General features: G+C 35.2%; 1 protein-coding gene across 1 annotated transcript in view; it reads right to left on the minus strand.

Moving 5' to 3' along the window:
• The window catches only part of LOC148954421 (uncharacterized), a 41,409-nt gene extending 29,298 nt beyond the window's left edge, over window positions 1-12,111 (minus strand). The window contains exon 1 of the mRNA XM_089087083.1: window positions 11,999-12,111. The gene's annotated coding sequence lies outside the window, so the exon portion shown is untranslated. The remainder of the gene's footprint in view (window positions 1-11,998) is intronic.
• Between the last annotated feature and the right edge of the window lie 8,154 nt (window positions 12,112-20,265).

Here is a 20,265-nt window from a genome sequence, read left to right on the forward strand (position 1 = left end):
ACCTACGAGTAGAAAAAATGCTTCACTACAGATAAGGCTATTGTGTCTTTCTGAACTTTCTGAGGGGGGAGGGGGAAACTTTTTAGTTTAAATAATTCTAGGAGGAATTGGGTTTTGTTGGATGGTATGGAAAAATGGTAAGTGTTAAATATTCAGGAAACGTACGAGTAGAAAAAATGCTTCACTACAGATAAGGCTATTGTGTCTTTCTGAGCGAGGAGGGGGCAACTTTTTAGTTTTAAAAATCTGTTTATGAATAGAAAAACGCTTCACTACAGATAGGGCTATTGTGAACTTTCTGAGGGAGGAGGGGGCAACTTTTTTAGTTTAAATAATTCTAGGAGGAATTGGGTTTTGTTGGATGGTATGGAAAAATGGTACGTGTTGAATATTCGGGAAACATACGAGTAGAAAAAATGCTTCACTACAGATAAGGCTATTGTGTCTTTCTGAGGGAGGAGGGGGTAAATTTTTAGTTTTAAAAATTTGTTTATGAATAGAAAAACACTTCACTACAGATAAGGCTATTGTGTTTTTGTGAACTTTCTGAGGGAGGAGGGGGCAACTTTTTAGTTTAAACAATTCTAGGAGGAATTGGGTTTTGTTGGATGATATTGAAAAATGGTACGTGTTAAATATTCGGGAAACATACGAGCAGAAAAAATGCTTCACTACAGATAAGGCTATTGTGTCTTTCTGACCTTTCTGAGGGAGGAGGGGGGTAACTTTTTAGTTTAAAAAAAAAAGTGTGTTATAATTGTGATAAAACCTTTCGCCAAAGAAAAAAAAACTTAATCCATTCATTTTCTTGTTTCAGGGGGAATCTGTGAAAACGTCTCCCTTCCCTGGTCCAGGACTTCAAAGTATCACTGGAAATTGCCCCCTCTCGCCAGATGATGATGTTAGTAAAGGTAAGTTATTTGATATCCCCCTGGATTTTCAATTTACAGCTGAAGAAATGGAAAGTCTTATACACATTGTTGGGCCGAATTCTTCCGGGGACATATTTAACGACAACTTTACTATTAGTGAATTGGATCCTGTACAAATGGGTGCAGGACATGAAAATAGTTCTATGTCCTCGGAATTGCGTGAATTTTATTTTTTAGAATCTGCTCTAAGTCACTTGAAAAGGTATTGGGTATATTTTAACCCCCCCCCCCCCCCCCGAGGAAAACGCGGTTGACGAGGGCGCTATTTTAACAGACCCTGTGAATGTTCTCCATAGCTATATCGACAGAATTCGAGCACAAATTGGAATCTTGATTTGGGCTATTATTTTTCATCTCCTCATCTAGTGATGGACCTCATCCTAAAAATTAGTGGGGAAAAAATCGAGCTAATCACAGACATTGATCAGCATCTGTTCATCGAAAGGTCAATGAGGGGGGGATTTGTTTTTCATGGGGATCGTATCTTGGAAACTGATCCAAAAGGAGAGAAGACGGGGACAAAATCGGATGCAGTTTTCCTTGAATTCTCTCTACCCCTCGGCCATGTCCCATTATGCGCTACCTTGCGGTGACTATAAATGGCTCAATGACCCTCAAGCTCCCCATTTCCCCAACATTGGTGACAGTGTTGAGGAGAATGGACCGGTTGGATGGTTTTTTGAAATTGATGGAGAGATACCAGTCGAGCTTCACGATTCAGTAAAGGATTTTGTTTTCCCGTGCAACAATCAACCTGTGACTAGGGACTCTTTGAGCCCCCGCAATAGGCGTTTAGTCGAGGTGGACGGATTGCATTGGACACCTTCAAAACAAAAACTTATGGCTGACCTTATGCCAAAAAAAAATATAGTTGTACATCACTTAGCTTTAAAATGGATGTGCAACAAGGGTTTCAACGTCACAAAGGTTCACAGAGCGCTCCAGTTTAGTCAAAAACCCTATCTGAAAACGTTTGTTGACACCTTTGTGAAGAAACGTTCTGCAGCGCAGACGAAAGCCGAAAAAGAAATTTATAAACTCATTTTGAATTCGGCTTTCGGCAAAATGTGTGAGAGTGTTCGCAATAGGAATCGTTGTGACGTCGTGACCGACCCCAAACAATGTGCTCGAATTATTTCCGCTCCAAATTACACTTCTTTCACAATCATTGGCCCCGACATGGTACTATTGAATAGGAAAAAAAGACGCATTGTCTTGAATAAAAATATTGCTGCAGGCAGTGCGATCTTGGAGATCTCAAAAAAGCTCATGTTGGAATTCTACTATAATGTGGCTAGGGTACAGTGGCCGGAAAAGGGGCAAGTAGAGGTCTGCTTCGGGGACACGGATTCTCTACTGTTAAAAGAAAAAACCCCAAATCTAATTGATGATTTGGCGCACGGTGAAATTATCAGCTCACGGATGGACTACACCAATTGGGGCGGTCTTTACCCAGAGCTAGTGAAACGTCGGGCACCAAATCAGCTTTTATTTTTGAAATCTGAAACGGGAAGCGACATGATTTCCCGTGGTATTTTTGTAAGTCCGAAGGTGTACTTTATACAGACAAATGACGAGGAAATCAAGAAATGTTGCAAAGGAGTACCCACGCGCTATGTGGATAAGAATTTGGACATGGACCTCTGTATGAATTGTACTGTTGAAAATACATTTCCACGAGCCAAATTGCTGGCAATTAGTTCTCTCAACTACAGAAACTTTACTGTAAATGTAGAAAAAATTGCCATGAGTACCATCTCCGACAAGGTCTATGTTTGTCAAGACGGTGTGACCACCTTGGTCACTATTTAACTTCAGACCGGGCCGAATGTGTTGCCCATAGGGAAAGTCTCGGTTTAAATAAAGTCCTGTAAATTATTTCCTAAAACCTTTGGAGGGGGGCCTCGTGGCCTTTGGGGGGGGGGGGGGGGGCTCACGGCCTGGGGGGGGGCCGCCAGCGCGGGGGGTGCACCGCCACAATATCAAAGTTATCTTTTTTCGACTTAGAGCAGATTTTTTGTAAATGTTTCATTAAAAAAAAGTGATATTTTTTTTTCAAGTGCTCTCTAATTTAATGTTGTATTTTTTTCTCTATAAATAAACAGAAAAAGTGTTTTTTCTCTCTGTTTGCCTATGTAAATGTTGTATTTTATTATGAATAAATTTAAAAAAGTGTATGTTTTTAAGTATTGTTACTTTTTATGTATATAATAAAAGAAAAATATGATTCTTTATTCGTCTTGTTCTTGAAGAACAGAGTAGTAGGGAAATTATTTAGTCATTAGACAATTAGGGTCTACAGTTAGTTGTCCAGGTGAACTTTTGAAAGGAACATGTATCAATTTAAAACACCATTCAGATCGTTTCTGTGTGGGCCCTCAATGTCAGGCAAAACAACACTCTTAACTAAAATAATTAAAAAGTGCGATAAAATGTCTGTGGAAAATCCGAAAAAAATATACTATTGCTTTTGTATCTTGCAGGAGCCATACAATAAAATAAAAGCAATTGCTTCCGCGATGGGTTCAGTGAAGACAGAATTTATACAAGGACTTGATATTTTCAGCCTTATTGAACAAAACTCTTGGCTGATCATTGACGATCTGGCTGAATCTATTGAACAATGGTCCCAGCAAATGCTGCAATTGTTCACTGTTCGCTCTCATCATGAACAGATTTTCGTTTCTCTGGTTCTACACAATCTATTTCATCAGAGCAAATGTATGTGAACACTTGCTTTGAACTGCACCTACCATATCATCTACAGAGTTTTTCGTGATTCTAGCTCGCTAATAACTCTCAATAAACAAATATATCAAGGTGCCCCCAAATTTCTACTCTCAGCATACAATCAGGCAACTAATAAACCCCACGGTTATATCCTATTGGATCTTAATCAAAATACACCCAAAGATCTGCGTGTAGTCACAGATATTTTTGACAATGAAATTACAGTATGTCTCCCCGTGAACGCCAAAAAGACCTATTAGTCGCTATCATGACACTGAAGAAACTACATGAAAATAGACACTTGTTTTCAGTTTTAAGCATTACAAAACCTCAGCTTAGAAAAGCAATACTCAAACATGGTATTGACAATGATTTCATTAATCTAATATCTGAACTTTGTTTAAATTTGACCGATATTGTTTCTCAGTTACAAGAATATGTTCAGCAGCAGTCAACGAGACATTGTTTCTTCTCTCGTACAGGGATTAAAACAAAGACTGGGCAGGATTCTAAAAGGAAAAATTTCCCTTAGACAGTTATTACCATGTTCACGCTTTTACTGCCAATTGTAACGTGACTAGCAAATAATTTTCTCTAGAGACAGGATAAACCTTACAGGTCCACTCCAACTAAACTCGCTCTCTCACCCGTGGAACACTTTGAGGACAATCTGAGTAAATTCCTTGACAATGAAACTATTGAGGATGATAAAAAACTGCTTTTACTTCAAGATGCACTTCGGCGAGTGGACAAACACAAGTCCTATCGATCGAAGCCCACTGCTGCTGCTGCTGATCCCAAAAAGGAATCATCTCCTCAAGAGTCTGCTGCTGCTGGAAAACAATTAACTAAGTTGGATTTGTATTAATTTGTTTTTAAATTTGGAAATATACTGCCCCACTAATAACGTGAACAAATTAAACGACTCCTAATCTATCTCTTGGAAAGTGATCAAATTCAAGTTGAGAGCAATGGGGAAAGGATTATAATTCTGGGCAAGAGCTATAATCTACTTTATTTAATCTATGGAATTTAAAAAAAACGTAAAGGATTATTTTAAATTTGCGCTATTATAAACGAATTTTGAAGTTAAATAACATTCACCAACATTCTTCTCGGCAAGATAAGGGTAGTAAAAAAAATTAAATGAACATGCATCATCAACATTAAAACCAATAAAAAATGAACTTGAAGAAGAAGAAGATTTGTAATCAATTTTGGAAAATACTAGCACACCACTGATAGCTAGAAAAAAGCGAAGACGAATCAAGTCAGCGTCACCGCCACCACCAACAGCCAGTATACAAAAGGGCAGCGGATATTATGAAACGTGTTTACGTTCAAAATGGTTGAAATTCTGAAAGGTATTTATGAAAAATTTGGTGAGGCGGGGAATTTAAGTTCCCCTACCACTCTTTCCAAAGTCACGGGTGTTCATACTAAAAGTGTACGAGACTATCTACAAAATGAACCAAGTTACACTCTGCATAGAAATCATAGACTTCGTGCCAATCAATATCGAAAACCTAAAGCCTTTTACCCATTGCATATAATGCAAGCAGATCTCCTGACTCTAGATGAGCTTCAAAGACGTCACAATACACCGTACAAGTACATTCTACTTGCAATCAGTGTTTATAGTCGCTCTGTATGTGCAATTCCATTGCGATCAAAGAGAGGTGTTGAAGTTGCTCAGGCCATTGAAAGTACTCTCGAACAGGATTCATATAAAAAATTCAAACGGATCGCGGTAGGGAATTTGTTAATCCCCATGTTGCAAAAGTACTAAAGAAATATAGTACGCTCCTCTATCATAGTCACAGTCCTATAAAAGCTGCATTGGCCGAACGATTGATAAGAACTATTTGACTTTTAATTTCAAGATATTTTACATTGAAAAATACATCGACTTTTATTCATGATTTAGATAAAATCGTGTTGATTTATAATCAACGACCTCATCGATCATTGTCCAACTCTACAACAACGGAAGTTCATCATTCTGATCATGATACAATTCACACCCTTCTTAAACAATATTCTAATGAATCAAATGTCAAGAAGAAGAAAAATAAATTCAATGTTGGTGATACTGTTCGAATTAATAGAACAACTAATGTTTTTGAAAAGGGGAATTACTTGTGGTCCATTGAACTTTTTAAAGTGGCAAAAATCCTAGACACTAAACCCATAACTTATCGCCTGCGTGATAACAAAGATGAAGAGATTCTCGGTGGCTTTTATGAATATGAATTGCAAAAAGTTAAAAATGCTAGTGAAATCTATCAAATTGAAAAAAATATTAAATAAACGTACTCGCAGGGGTAATAAACAGTTACTTGTTCGGTGGCTAGGATACAACTCTGATTTTGATTCTTGGATCGGTGTTGAAGATATTGACAATGCCCAATGATATCTATTTAACTTTCATGTCCAACGTTACCAATCCTCTCTACAATGACTTGAATACGACAAGTGATTTTTGGACAAAACTCTCCCCTGCCGTCAAATTTGACAGTGCATATGAAGTGGCTCTTGTCGACTGTATTCTCAAAAATATCTATGACATTCTGAGAAAGGATCGTGTCTATGATATAAAAGTTATACCATTCGATTGGACTATGAATGGATTGGGCTATGTCGACTATGAATGGGTTGAAGCACTTAAATCTAGTGACTATCCACATGTCAGATTGAAATACATTGAATATGATAATATGAGGGATTTTTGTCGTACAATCAATAGAAAAATCTCATATCGTCGCAATGGTACATTCCATTTTAATTATTCATTGGAACATGATAGGATTTACATTAGCTCACCTGTTGATACTGAAACAATTATTCTCAATGATAATCTGAGAGAAGTTCTTGGCTTTAAACAGAATATGATCCATAGGAAAAATGCTGGCACCGTTTACGGGATAAATAAAGTTATTTTTGCTGATTATCCACCTGGTTTCGCTTAGGACTCTTTCATATTCTTCTATGCATCCTTTGTCGAAACATCGAGAGTTGGTAACTCAAATGTCCCCCTCCTACGTGTTCTTGACCGAAAAACAACCCATGAACTTTTTCATCACTATAATATAAAGCATCTTCAGTATGTTCCTGTAAATATTTCGTATTTGGAAATCTGTCAGATAACACTAAGAAGTGAATTGGGTGATCCTCCATCAATAAAAAAAGCCTTAGCAGTGATTACATGTCATTTTCGACCCATTGTCAACGACGACGGTACAATCACCTAAAATGAACAATAGAAGAAATCCATTTGTTTGCCCTGATTTTGATTGCTATGTTGATGCTTTGAGTCCGTGTTAAATAGGGAATGGATCAGACTACTAGATGGGTCGTACTACAAGGTCGAGTTATGGTCTTGGTAGCTGGTTTGCTTGGCCAGCTCGCTTTGTACTACCCCTTGCCAGAAAATATGTTGTGCCTGCTGCATTGATTTTGGGTGCATCCACACTACAGGACTGGGGGTCGGGCAAGAATTTCAAGGAGAGTGTTAAGGAAAATATTAGATCTTCAGCAAGAGCCGTTGATGAGCAATTAAAATCTCGACAAAATGGGGAGGGATTGAAAAGGATGCGTTCGCGTCATTCACTCATCAGTCTCCACCCAGGCAGGAAGCAAAGGACATCAACAAGGACTTTGAGGAATAAAACAACGAAGGCCAATAAGCAGAAGAAAAAGAAAAAGAAAAGATTGTTAGATCAAAGAAGGATTTCTTCTCTTAAGATGACATATCTCTCCCACAAGGAATCATATCCATCAATTAGTTCCTCATTGAATCTATTCAATGCTGAAAATGTTGATTGTCAGTGTCAAGTATGGCTACTATGAACAATTTCACCCCCAACAACCCCTCTATGAAAATATACACTTTCAAATATTTTCCAATGAAGACTATTTCATTGATTTGTCGTCAACATTTATTGATTTAAATGTTGTGGTGACGAAAAAGTCAGATAATACAACTCCAAATGCCGGCGATGGTCTCTCCTATGAAAACTGTATTCTACACAACCTATTCAAACAAATTAATGTATTTATTAATGGAACATTGGTGAGCACTAGCAATAATTTATCAAACTATCCAAGCTACGTGCAATTTATGATGATGACGCCAAAGGCATACAAGGAGTTGAGAGGAAAATCATTGGGCTATGAATATCGATCATGTGTTTATACTGACGGTGAGTTAACTACTGCAGTGACCCAGGAGTATCATCTAGTTGGAAAATTAAATCATTAGATATTCAATATATCCCAATGGCTGCCCCCCAATGTCAAGATTGACATAAAGTAACAGATGGCCCCATCGAATTTCATTTTGAGAAAAACACTTCCTGCAGCACCCGATGCAAATGTCAATATCATATCGGCATGTCTCCCCGTCTGAAAACAACAGGTTCTGAGCTATGTTGCATTGGCAGAGGAAAAGCTAAGAGCCATTGCTAACAACATTAAACTTCTTGTCCCTCAAACGATCACCAATCAACGTCACATTGCCACCGGTTGTCGTAGCTATAGCGATTCATCATTTATCAATGAAAAAATCCCATCAAAATTGGCTTTGGCCTTTGTGAAGAATGGCAGTGCCGTTCGATCCTGGACCGAATCCCCCCATGATTTTAATTTTTTCAGTCTATCTAGCCTCGTTTGCAAAGTGTATGGTATTCCACTGAACAATCTATTATTTGATAAAAAATCCTATAGAACTCTGTACGAGTTGACCATGCAATCCCTTGATAACGACTCTCAACTTTTTGAAAATTGAATAACCGATTTGATATGTTCAAAAAAACATGGAGCTATTGTTTTGAACTTGTCAGGCACACGTTACATGAGCATAGCACGAACATGGAATGTACGTTAAGAGTGTACATTTTCCACTGCTCTGGCTGAGAGTACCACGTTAATATCACTGAGTCAATTTGAAACCTATTGGGAGATCACACCCGACGGCAGTGCTCTATTAGACCTAGGACCTTGAACAAAAACCAAATAAACTGTGTAATTAATATTGATCCGTACCTTTTCCAGTACAAGTTCTATTGTATACCGTAGGACCTCATTGAAAAAATTACAAGTGCTAGCAATGCCCTAATCATTGTTTATAGAAGTCCATCGACTTTGAAGACCGGTCATTGGCTTTGCATCTTTCAAACCGTGAAGAACATTGAATTTTTTGATCCTCTTGGCCTATCGTATAAATTCTACTCTCCATACATTACCGAATTTATTGAAAGCAGGGTGAAAACCATTATTCAAAATCAACGAAGAGACAGATTTAACGACTAAGACATGTAGGTTTCATGCATTACTCTTTTTTATATTCGAATGTCGTGGCTACATCTACAAGTAGTTTCTCGAAATCTACGTTGACAAATCTCAATTGAACGACTCTCCAGTGGAAAACATACTTACAAGCGTATTTAATATTGATTTTAATATCCTACGAATAAAATGTTCTAAAGATGTATGTTAAATTGTTTACTAACAAAAATTTATAAACATGATAAAACGACTTTTCTACTCTTTAGATTTCATCCACTGCTAGGTATTTGTCGACAACAACTAGTGCAGGTAGATTATCTGAATTCACAGTGTACTGATCCTGATGTAGTGCAATGTCAGAGTCACATTTTCTACAATAGAGTGTAACTTCACTCTTGTCATATCTCTTTGTATAGTCAATGATACTATTCTCATTAATTTTATAGAATCCACATGTTTCAATTTGTTTCTTTGAAGTAATGTCAGAAATAGTGTCCTCAAGTGTCGAATCACATTCCGTCATCGCCAAATAATAAACAGTGGGCTTATAATAATAGAATCCATTGTCTTCACAACGAAGACGTAGAAACCATATTCTTTTGTTGTTACAAAAGTTCAATCGCTCACCCGTTTCCTCCTCCCAGAACAATCTAAAACCTCGACGATACCAATTTCGTAGCAATAAACTAAAATCATGCTTAGGATTCTTTCCAGTCATACCGGGATATGTATTCTCCCATTGATTACATTTATCATATTGGCAATCGGAGCATAGGTGCCCTCTAGGATGAGAGTCACACACCTCTTCATTACAGAAATTATAATCTTTAATTTGTACAGCATATCCTCTATGCAATTTACACGGGTTGCATAATCTACACTTTTCATCATACTCCTCAATCATTGTGCAATTCTCACATGATGATGACCAGCTACCCAGTGTATACATACATAACGGACATGTATGGAGAATTTTGTCATGTGTTGACACTCTCACTACCACAATGAAACTGAGCTAGCAACAACAAAAAAATTGAGAGAGAGAGAGAGGAGTAAATATCTCCGTTGTCTCTGTTTGGCTGCCTAAAAAAACAGGTGTCAGCTCTAAAAAAAACCCACTCTGGTTGAAAAAAAAAACTCTGGTTGAAAAAAAAAATCGATTGGAATGGTACCAACAGGACATAAGCAAATAGCACTTAGTTTTATAACGTGTTTAATCACGTGTAGTTTTAAGAATGTGTATTCGAACTCATGACCTACATTCATTGTGTAATTGACAACAAAAACAGAAAAAAAACCTGTTTGACCAAATTATACACTACCAAATAACCGCTGGCTGTAGACTATGCCTTGGAAAGCTACCATGGAACGTAAAGGCCCAGAATAAAACAGGAATTGCTATAGGGCCATCAGAAATGGTACCTCTTACCCTACTGCTATATGCTAACATTGGGTAAAGTTCATAACTTTCAGCCCTCCCTCTGGGGGCTTCGAGGGATTAAGTCATCCTAAAAGAAATAGTTATCATATTTTTGACCATGCTGAACAAAATGGCTATCTCAAAATTTTGATCGGGTGACTTTGGGAAAAAATGAGCGTGGGAGGGGGCCTAGTTGCCCTCCATTTTTTTGGTCACTTAAAAAGAGCACTAGAACTTTTAATTTCCGTTCCAATGAGTCCTCCCACAATATTCTAGGACCACTAGGTCGATACGATCACCCTTGGGGAAAAGAAAAAAAAAATTAACACGTATCCATGATCTTTCTTCTGGCAAAAAATGGAAAATTCCACATTTTGGTAGATAGGAGCTTGAAACCTCTAAAGTAGGGTTCTCTGATACGTTGAATATGATGGTGTGATTTTCATTAAGGTTCTATAACTTTTAGGGGATATTTTCACTTTTTTTGAAAATCAGGCAGATTTTCTCAGCCGCGTAACTTTTGATGGGTAGGATTAAACCTGATAAAACTTATATATTTGAAATCAGCATTAGAATCCAATTCTTTTGATGTATTTATTTGTATCAAAATACAGTTTTCTAGAGTTTCGGTTACCATTGAGCCGGGTCCAAATAACCAGTGCTATATGCTAACATTGGGTAAAGTTCATAACTTTCAGCCCTCCCCCTGGGGGCTTCGAGTGATTAAGCCATCCTAAAAGACATAGTTATAATATTTTGGACCATGCTGAACAAAATGGCTATCTCAAAATTTTGATCGGGTGACTTTGGGGAAAAAATGAGCGTGGAAGGGTGCCTAGTTGCCCTCCATTATTTTTGGTCACTTAAAAAGGGCACTAGAACTTTCAATTTCCGTTCGAATGAGCCCTCTCACCATTTTCTTGGACCACTGGGTCGATACGATCACCCTTGGGGAAAAGAAAAAAAAACAAAAAAAAACAAATAAACACGTATCCGTGATCTTTCTTCTGGTAAAAAAGGGAAAATTCCACATTTTGGTAGATAGGAGCTTGAAACCTCTACAGTAAGGCTCTCTGATACGCTGAATATGATGGTGTGATTTTCATTAAGGTTCTATACCTTTTAAGGGGTCTTTTCCCTTTTTTCAAATATCATCCAAATTTTCTACGGCGCGTAACTTTTGATGGGTAAGATTAAACTTGATCAAACTTATATATTTGAAATCAGAATTAAAATTTGATTCTTTTGATGTATCTATTGGTATCAAAATTCTGTTTGTTAGAGTTTTGGTTACCATTGAGCCGGGTCGCACCTTACTTACAGTTCGTTACCACGAACTGTTTGACCAGTCTTTTTACCAGAGCTAATCTGTGGACGACCCACCCGTACAAGAGGCAAAATAATTCAGTGACAAACTTGTAAAGTTTGGACACGACCAATAGCCTCCTCTTATATGTACTCAGGGAAGTTGGTGTTAACCTTCTTGAGGCTCACCAGCCACTATCTTTCAATACTGAATGTTCTATTATGTAAGTAGGGGTGAAAAGCTTTTGTGAAGCTGCTGGAAAGGTAACTCAGTAAGCTCATTTTTTGATAACCCACAAAGATTAAAAACACAAGCTAAACTTACTTTGAGTAGCAATAGTGATGAGCTGCATCAATTTTTCACGGATCAATTGAGAATCTAATTCGATAGAATCCACCTTTGGCTTCCAATCTTTCATCAGCTTCAACACGCTCCTATAACAATTCAATCATTAATAGTATCCCTACGCAGGATGGGGGATACTGGGTTAATTCTGTAAAATTCACCCAAAGCATTCTTAAACTAAACTGTTGGCATGAAACATTAAAAGGCATCAAAATCGAGATATCGTTGAGTTCGAAAAGGATAAAGCATATCTCACTCTTTTTTTTGTGCAAATAAAAAGAGAAATTAAATTTGAATTGATCCCGAACTATTCAGCAATACACTGTGGACTTTTTCAATTTTCTATATCTGTAAACTATAAGAAAAAATAACAGTTTCTACAAACAGTCTAAAAGCCTTATTTACACTTAAAGTAAAGAAGATGTAGATACACCCTTTTGTTTTTTGCACAACAACACAAGTAGAGAGGACCCCAGTACTCGTGAGGGGGCACCATATATGGGCATAGAGTCCCTAGAGAGAACACCTGTGCTGTCAGTCCAACGGGGGTCCATATATGGGCATGGAATCCTCAGGCAGAACACGTTTCCGAGAAATTGATTGCGTAACCTAGCCTAACCTCATGAGTTCGTGACGGGGCACCATATATGGGCAGAGTCCCTAGGGAGATAGTTTTTCTCACTGAGAATGAAAAAACAGGATTTTTCTCACTTTGATGGATGTTTCTTGGACGGTTATGAGTGTTGGTTAAATCATTTGATGTTTTTCATGGATGTCAACAGCCATTTATGTCTGTTTTATGGTTTTTGTCACTGAGAATGAAAAAACAGGATTTTTCTCACTATGATGTATTTTCAAGAAGAACTGTCTCCGGGCGAAGTTTATTAATGTCTTTGGTCTTCGTCCAGGAGAATGTTTTCCGGGCGAAGTTTATTAATATCTTTGGTGTTCGTCCAGGAGAATTGTTACAGGGGCGAAGTTTGTTATTGATTCACGAAAGGGGAATTAATTTGTTGTTTCTAAGGGGAATTATTGATTCACGAAAGGAGAATTAATATGTTGTTTCTAAGGGGAATTATTTCTTCATGAAAGGGTAATTAATTTCTTGTTTCTAAGGGGAAGGAGAGGAAGAGATATATTGATCTAGGACTCGAGAGGGAAAATGGATTTCCAAGAAATTGATTGCGTAACCTAACCTATCCTCATGAGCACGTGACAGGACTCCATATATGAGCATAGGATCCCCCGAGGGGAGAGGATTTCTGAGAAATTGACTGCGTAATCGAAGGGAGAGAATTCCTGAGAAATTGATCACATAATCGGTAGAACCCTATCGGGAGCTCGTGATGGGAATCCATTTATGGGCATAGAATGACGTAATCGACTAGGACAAATAGATTTCTGAGAAATTGATTACATAATCGATAGAACCCTATCAGGAAGTCGTGATGGGGTCCATATATGGACATAGAATGACGTAATCGACTAGGAGAAATGGATTTCTGAGAAATTGATTACAATCGGTAATACCCTATCAGAAGGTCATGACGGGAGTCCATATATGGGCATAGAATGACGTAATCGACTAGAAAATTCGGATTTCTGAGAAATCGATTACATAATCGGTGGAACCCTATCAGGAGGTCATGACGGGAGTCCATATATGGGCATAGAATGACGTAATCGACTAGGACAGTTGGAATATTTCAGTAGTGGTTTGTCGTGGTTTACCATTTCACAGTTACATTTTCTTGATTTTTCAAAGTTCATTTTCGATTTCCCTCGTTGAAATGCAAGAGTTGGAATATTTCAGTAGTGTTTTGTTGTGGTTTACCTTGTCAGAGTTACATTCTCTAGATTTTTCAAAGTTCATTTTGAATTTCTTTCATTGAAATGCAAGAGTCGGAATATTTCAGTAGTGTTTTGTCGTGGTTTACCTTGTCACAGTTACATTCTCTTGATTTTTTAAAGTTCATTTTGAATTTTTTTTTGTTGAAATGTAAGAGTTAGAATATTTCAGTAGTGTTTTGTCGTGGTTGACATTGTCACAGTTACATTCTCTTGATTTTTTAAAGTTCATTTTGAATTTCTTTCGTTGAAATGTAAGAGTTGGAATATTTCAGTAGTGTTATGTCGTGGTTTACTTTGTCACAGTTACATTCTCTTAATTTTCAAAGTTTATTTTGAATTTCTTTCATTGAAATGCAAGAGTTGGAATATTTCAGTAGTGTTTTGTCGTGGTTTACCTTGTCACAGTTACATTCTCTTGATTTTTTCAAAGTTTGTTTTGAATTTCTTTCATTGAAATGCAAGAGTTGGAATATTTCAGTAGTGGTTTGTTGTGGTTTATCTTGTCAAAGTTACATTCTCTCGATTTTTCAAAGTTCATTTTGAATTTCTTTCATTGAAATGCAAGAGTTGGATTATTTCAGTAGTGGTTTATCGTGGTTTACCATTTCAAAGTTACATTCTCTTAATTTTTCAAAGTTCATTTTGAATTTCTTTCATTGAAATGCAAGAGTTGGAATATTTCAGTAGTGTTTTGTTGTAGTTTACCTTGTCACAGTTACATTCTCTTGATTTTTCAAAGTTCATTTGGATTTCTTTCGTTGAAATGCAAGAGTTGGAATATTTCAGTAGTGTTTTGTCGTGCTTTACCTTGTCACAGTTACATTCTTTTGATTTTTCAAAGTTCATTTTGTATTTTTTTTCGTTGAAATGAAAGAGTTGGAATATTTCAGTAGTGCTTTGTTGTGGTTTACCATTTCCCAGTTACATTCTCTTGATTTTTCAAAGTTCATTTTGAATTTCTTTCGTTGAAATGCAAGCGTGGGAATATTTCAGTAGTGTTTTGTTGTGGTTTACCTTGTCACAGTTACAATCTCTTCATTTTTCAAAGTTAATTTTGAATTTCTTTCGTTGAAATGCAAGAGTTGGAATATTTCAGTAGTGTTTTGTCATGGTTTACCTTCTCACAGTTACAATCTCTTGATTTGCAAAGTTCATTTTGAATTTCTTTCATTGAAATGCAAGAGTTGGAATATTTCAGTAGTGTTTTGTCGTGGTTTACCTTATCACAGTTACATTCAATGGATTTTTCAAAGTTTGTTTTGAATTTCTTTCGTTGAAATGCAAGAGTTGGATTATTTCAGTAGTGTCTTGTTGTGGTTTACCATTTCACAGTTACATTCTCTTGATTTTGCAAAGTTTATTTTGAATTTCTTTCATTGAAATGCAAAAGTTGGAATATTTCAGTAGTGTTTTGTTATGGTTTACTATGTCACAGTTACATTTTCTTGTTTTTTCAAAATTCATTTTGAATTTCTTTCGTTGAACTGTAAGAGTTGGAATATTTCAGTAGTGTTTTATTATAGTTTACCTTGTCATAGTTACATTTTCTTGATTTCTCAAAGCTGATTTTGAATTTCTTTCATTGAAATGCAAGAGTTAGATTATTTCAGTAGTGTTTGGTCGTGATTTACCTTGTCAAAGTTACATTCTCTTGATTTTTCAAAGTTCATTTTGGATTTTTTTTTCACTGAAATGCAGGAGTTGGAATATTTCAGTAGTGTTTTGTTGTGGTTTACCTTGTCACCGTTACATTCTCTTGATTTTTCAAAGTTCATTTGGAATTTCTTTCATTGAAATGCAAGAGTTGTAATATTTCAGTAGTGGTTTGTTGTGGTTTATCGTGTCACAGTTACATTCTCTAAATTTTTCAAAGTTCATTTTGAATTTTTTTTCACTGAAATGCAAGAGTTGGATTATTTCAGTAGTGGTTTATCGTGGTTTACCATTTCACAGTTACATTCTCTTAATTTTTCAAAGTTCATTTTGAATTTCTTTCCTTGAAATGCAAGAGTTGGAATATTTTAGTAGTGTTTTGTTGTATTTTACCTTGTCAGAGTTACATTCTCTTGATTTTTCAAAGTTCATTTTGATTTCTTTCTTTGAAATGGAAGAGTTGGAATATTTCAGTAGTGTTTTGTCGTGCTTTACCTTGTCACAGTTACATTCTTTTGATTTTTCAAAGTTCATTTTGCATTTCTTTCGTTGAAATGCAAAAGTTGGAATATTTCAGTAGTGTTTTGTTGTGGTTTACCATTTCACAGCTACATTCTCTTGATTTTTCAAAGTTCATTTTGAAATTCTTTCGTTGAAATGCAAGAGTGGGAATATTTCAGTAGTGTTTTGTTGTGGTTTACCTTGTCAGAGTTACAATCTCTTCATTTGTCAAAGTTAATTTTGAATTTTTTTTCGTTGAAATGCAAGAGTTGGAATATTTCAGTAGTGTTTTGTTGTAGTTTACCTTGTCACAGTTACATTCTCTTGATTTTTCAAAGTTCATTTTGGATTTCTTTCGTTGAAATGCAAGAGTTGGAATATTTCAGTAGTTTTTGCTGTGCTTTACCTTGTCACAGTTACATTCTTTTGATTTTTCAAAGTTCATTTTGAATTTCTTTCCTTAAAATGCAAGAGTTGGATTATTTCAGTAGTGTTTTGTCGTGGTTTACCTTGTCATAGTTACATTCTTTTGATTTTTCAAAGTTCATTTTGAATTTCTTTCATTGAAATGCAACAGTTGGAATATTTCAGTAGTGTTTTGTTGTAGTTTACCTTATCACAGTTACATTCTCTTGATTTTTCAAAGTTCATTTTGGATTTCTTTCGTTGAAACGCAAGAGTTGGAATATTTCAGTAGTGTTTTGTTGTGCTTTACCTTGTCACAGTTACATTTTTTGATTTTTCAAAGTTCATTTTGAATTTCTTTCGTTAAAATGCAAGAGTTGAATTATTTCAGTAGTGTTTTGTCGTGGTTTACCTTGTCATAGTTACATTCTATTGATTTTTCAAAGTTCATTTTGAATTTCTTTCATTGAAATGCAAGAGTTGGCATATTTCAGTAGTGTTTTGTTGTTGTTTACCTTGTCACAGTTACATTCTCTTGATTTTTCAAAGTTCATTTTGATTTTCTTTCATTGAAATACAAGAGTTGGAATATTTCAGTAGTGTTTTGTCATGGTTTACCTTGTCAAAGTTACATTCTCTTGATTTTTCAAGGTTCATTTTGAATTTCTTTCGTTGAAATGCAAGAGTCGGAATATTTCAGTAGTGTTTTGTTCTGGTTTACCATTTCACAGTTACATTCTCTTGATTTTTCAAAGTTCATTTTGAATTTCTTTCATTGAAATGCAAGAGTTGTAATATTTCAGTAGTGTTTTGTCGTGGTTTACCATTTCACAGTTACATTCTCTTGATTTTTAAAAGTTCATTTTGAATTACTTTCATTGAAATGCAATAGTTGGAATATTTCAGTAGTGTTTTGTTGTAGTTTACCTTGTCACAGTTACATTCTCTTGATTTTTCAAAGTTCATTTTGAATTTCTTTCGTTGAAAGGCAAGAGTTGGAATATTTGAGTAGTGTTTTGTCGTGGTTTACCTTCTCACAGTTACATTCTCTTGATTTTTCAAAGTTCATTTTGAATTTCTTTCATTAAAATGCAAGAGTTGGAATATTTCATTAGTGTTTTGTTGTGGTTTACCCTGTCACAGTTACAATCTCTTGATTTGCAAAGTTCATTTTGCATTTGTTTCATTGAAATGCAAGAGTTGGAATATTTCAGTAGTGTTTTGTCGTGGTTTACCTTATCACAGTTACATTCTCTTGATTTTTCAAAGTTCGTTTTGAATTTCTTTCGTTGAAATGCAAGAGTTGGATTATTTCAATAGTGTCTTGTTGTGGTTTACCATTTCACAGTTACATTCTCTTGATTTTGCAAAGTTCATTTTGAATTTCTTTCATTGAAATGCAAAAGTTGGAATATTTCAGTAATGTTTTGTTATGGTTTACTGTGTCACAGTTAAATTTTCTTGTTTTTTCAAAATTCATTTTGAATTTCTTTCGTTGAAATGTAAGAGTTGGAATATTTCAGTAGTGTTTTATTATAGTTTACCTTGTCACAGTTAAATTCTCTTGATTTTTCAAAGTTCATTTTGAATTTCTTTCCTTGAAATGCAAGAGTTGGATTATTTCAGTAGTGTTTTGTCGTGGTTTACCTTGTCACAGTTACATTCTCTTGATTTTTTCAAAGTTCATTTTGAATTCCTTTCGTCGAAATGCATGAGTTGGATTATTTCAGTAGTGTCTTGTTGTGGTTTACCATTTCACAGTTACATTCTCTTGATTTTGCAAAGTTTATTTTGAATTTCTTTCATTGAAATGCAAAAGTTGGAATATTTCAGTAGTGTTTTGTTATGGTTTACTATGTCACAGTTACATTTTCTTGTTTTTTCAAAATTCATTTTGAATTTCTTTCGTTGAACTGTAAGAGTTGGAATATTTCAGTAGTGTTTTATTATAGTTTACCTTGTCATAGTTACATTTTCTTGATTTCTCAAAGCTGATTTTGAATTTCTTTCATTGAAATGCAAGAGTTAGATTATTTCAGTAGTGTTTGGTCGTGATTTACCTTGTCACAGTTACATTCTCTTGATTTTTCAAAGTTCATTTTGGATTTTTTTTCACTGAAATGCAGGAGTTGGAATATTTCAGTAGTGTTTTGTTGTAGTTTACCTTGTCACAGTTACATTCTTTTGATTTTTCAAAGTTCATTTTGAATTTCTTTCCTTGAAATGCAAGAGTTGGAATATTTCAGTAGTGGTTTGTTGTGGTTTATCGTGTCACAGTTACATTCTCTCAATTTTTCAAAGTTCATTTTGAATTTTTTCGTTGAAATGCAAGAGTTGGATTATTTCAGTAGTGGTTTATCGTGGTTTACCATTTCACAGTTACATTCTCTTAATTTTTCAAAGTTCATTTTGAATTTCTTTCCTTGAAATGCAAGAGTTGGAATATTTTAGTAGTGTTTTGTTGTATTTTACCTTGTCAGAGTTACATTCTCTTGATTTTTCAAAGTTCATTTGGATTTCTTTCGTTGAAATGCAAGAGTTGGAATATTTCAGTAGTGTTTTGTCGTGCTTTACCTTGTCACAGTTACATTCTTTTGATTTTTCAAAGTTCATTTTGAATTTCTTTCGTAGAAATGCAAAAGTTGGAATATTTCAGTAGTGTTTTGTTGTGGTTTACCATTTCACAGCTACATTCTCTTGATTTTTCAAAGTTCATTTTGAATTTCTTTCGTTGAAATGCAAGAGTGGGAATATTTCAGTAGTGTTTTGTTGTGGTTTACCTTGTCAGAGTTACAATCTCTTCATTTGTCAAAATGCAAGAGTTGGAAGTTCATTTTGAATTTCTTTCCTTAAAATGCAAGAGTTGGATTATTTCAGTAGTGTTTTGTCGTGGTTTACCTTGTCATAGTTACATTCTTTTGATTTTTCAAAGTTCATTTTGAATTTCTTTCATTGAAATGCAACAGTTGGAATATTTCAGTAGTGTTTTGTTGTAGTTTACCTTGTCACAGTTACAATCTCTTGATTTTTCAAAGTTCATTTTGCATTTCTTTCGTTGAAATGCAAGAATTGGAATATTTCAGTAGTGTTTTGTTGTAGTTTACCTTGTCACAGTTACATTCTCTTGATTTTTCAAAGTTCATTTTGGATTTCTTTCGTTGAAATGCAAGAGTTGAAATATTTCAGTAGTGTTTTGTTGTGCTTTACCTTGTCACAGTTACATTCTTTTGATTTTTCAAAGTTCATTTTGAATTTCTTTCGTGAAAATGCAAGAGTTGGATTATTTCAGTAGTGTTTTGTCGTGGTTTACCTTGCCATAGTTACATTCTATTGATTTTTCAAAGTTCATTTTGTATTTCTTTCATTGAAATGCAAGAGTTGGCATATTTCAGTAGTGTTTTGTTGTTGTTTACCTTGTCACAGTTACATTCTCTTGATTTTTCAAAGTTCATTTTGATTTTCTTTCATTGAAATACAAGAGTTGGAATATTTCAGTAGTGTTTTGTCATGGTTTACCTTGTCAAAGTTACATTCTCTTGATTTTTCAAGGTTCATTTTGAATTTCTTTCGTTGAAATGCAAGAGTCGGAATATTTCAGTAGTGTTTTGTTCTGGTTTACCATTTCACAGTTACATTTTCTTGATTTTTCAAAGTTCATTTTGAATTTTTTTCGTTGAAATGCAAGAGTTGTAATATTTCAGTAGTGTTTTGTCGTGGTTTACCATTTCACAGTTACATTCTCTTGATTTTTCAAAGTTCATTTTGAATTCCCTTCATTGAAATGCAATAGTTGGAATATTTCAGTAGTGTTTTGTTGTAGTTTACCTTGTCACAGT

The sequence above is a fragment of the Artemia sp. Qi Xiang Cuo genome, chromosome 3, assembly GCF_049724085.1.
Source record: "Artemia sp. Qi Xiang Cuo chromosome 3, ASM4972408v1, whole genome shotgun sequence".
Taxonomy (NCBI): domain Eukaryota; kingdom Metazoa; phylum Arthropoda; class Branchiopoda; order Anostraca; family Artemiidae; genus Artemia; species Artemia sp. Qi Xiang Cuo.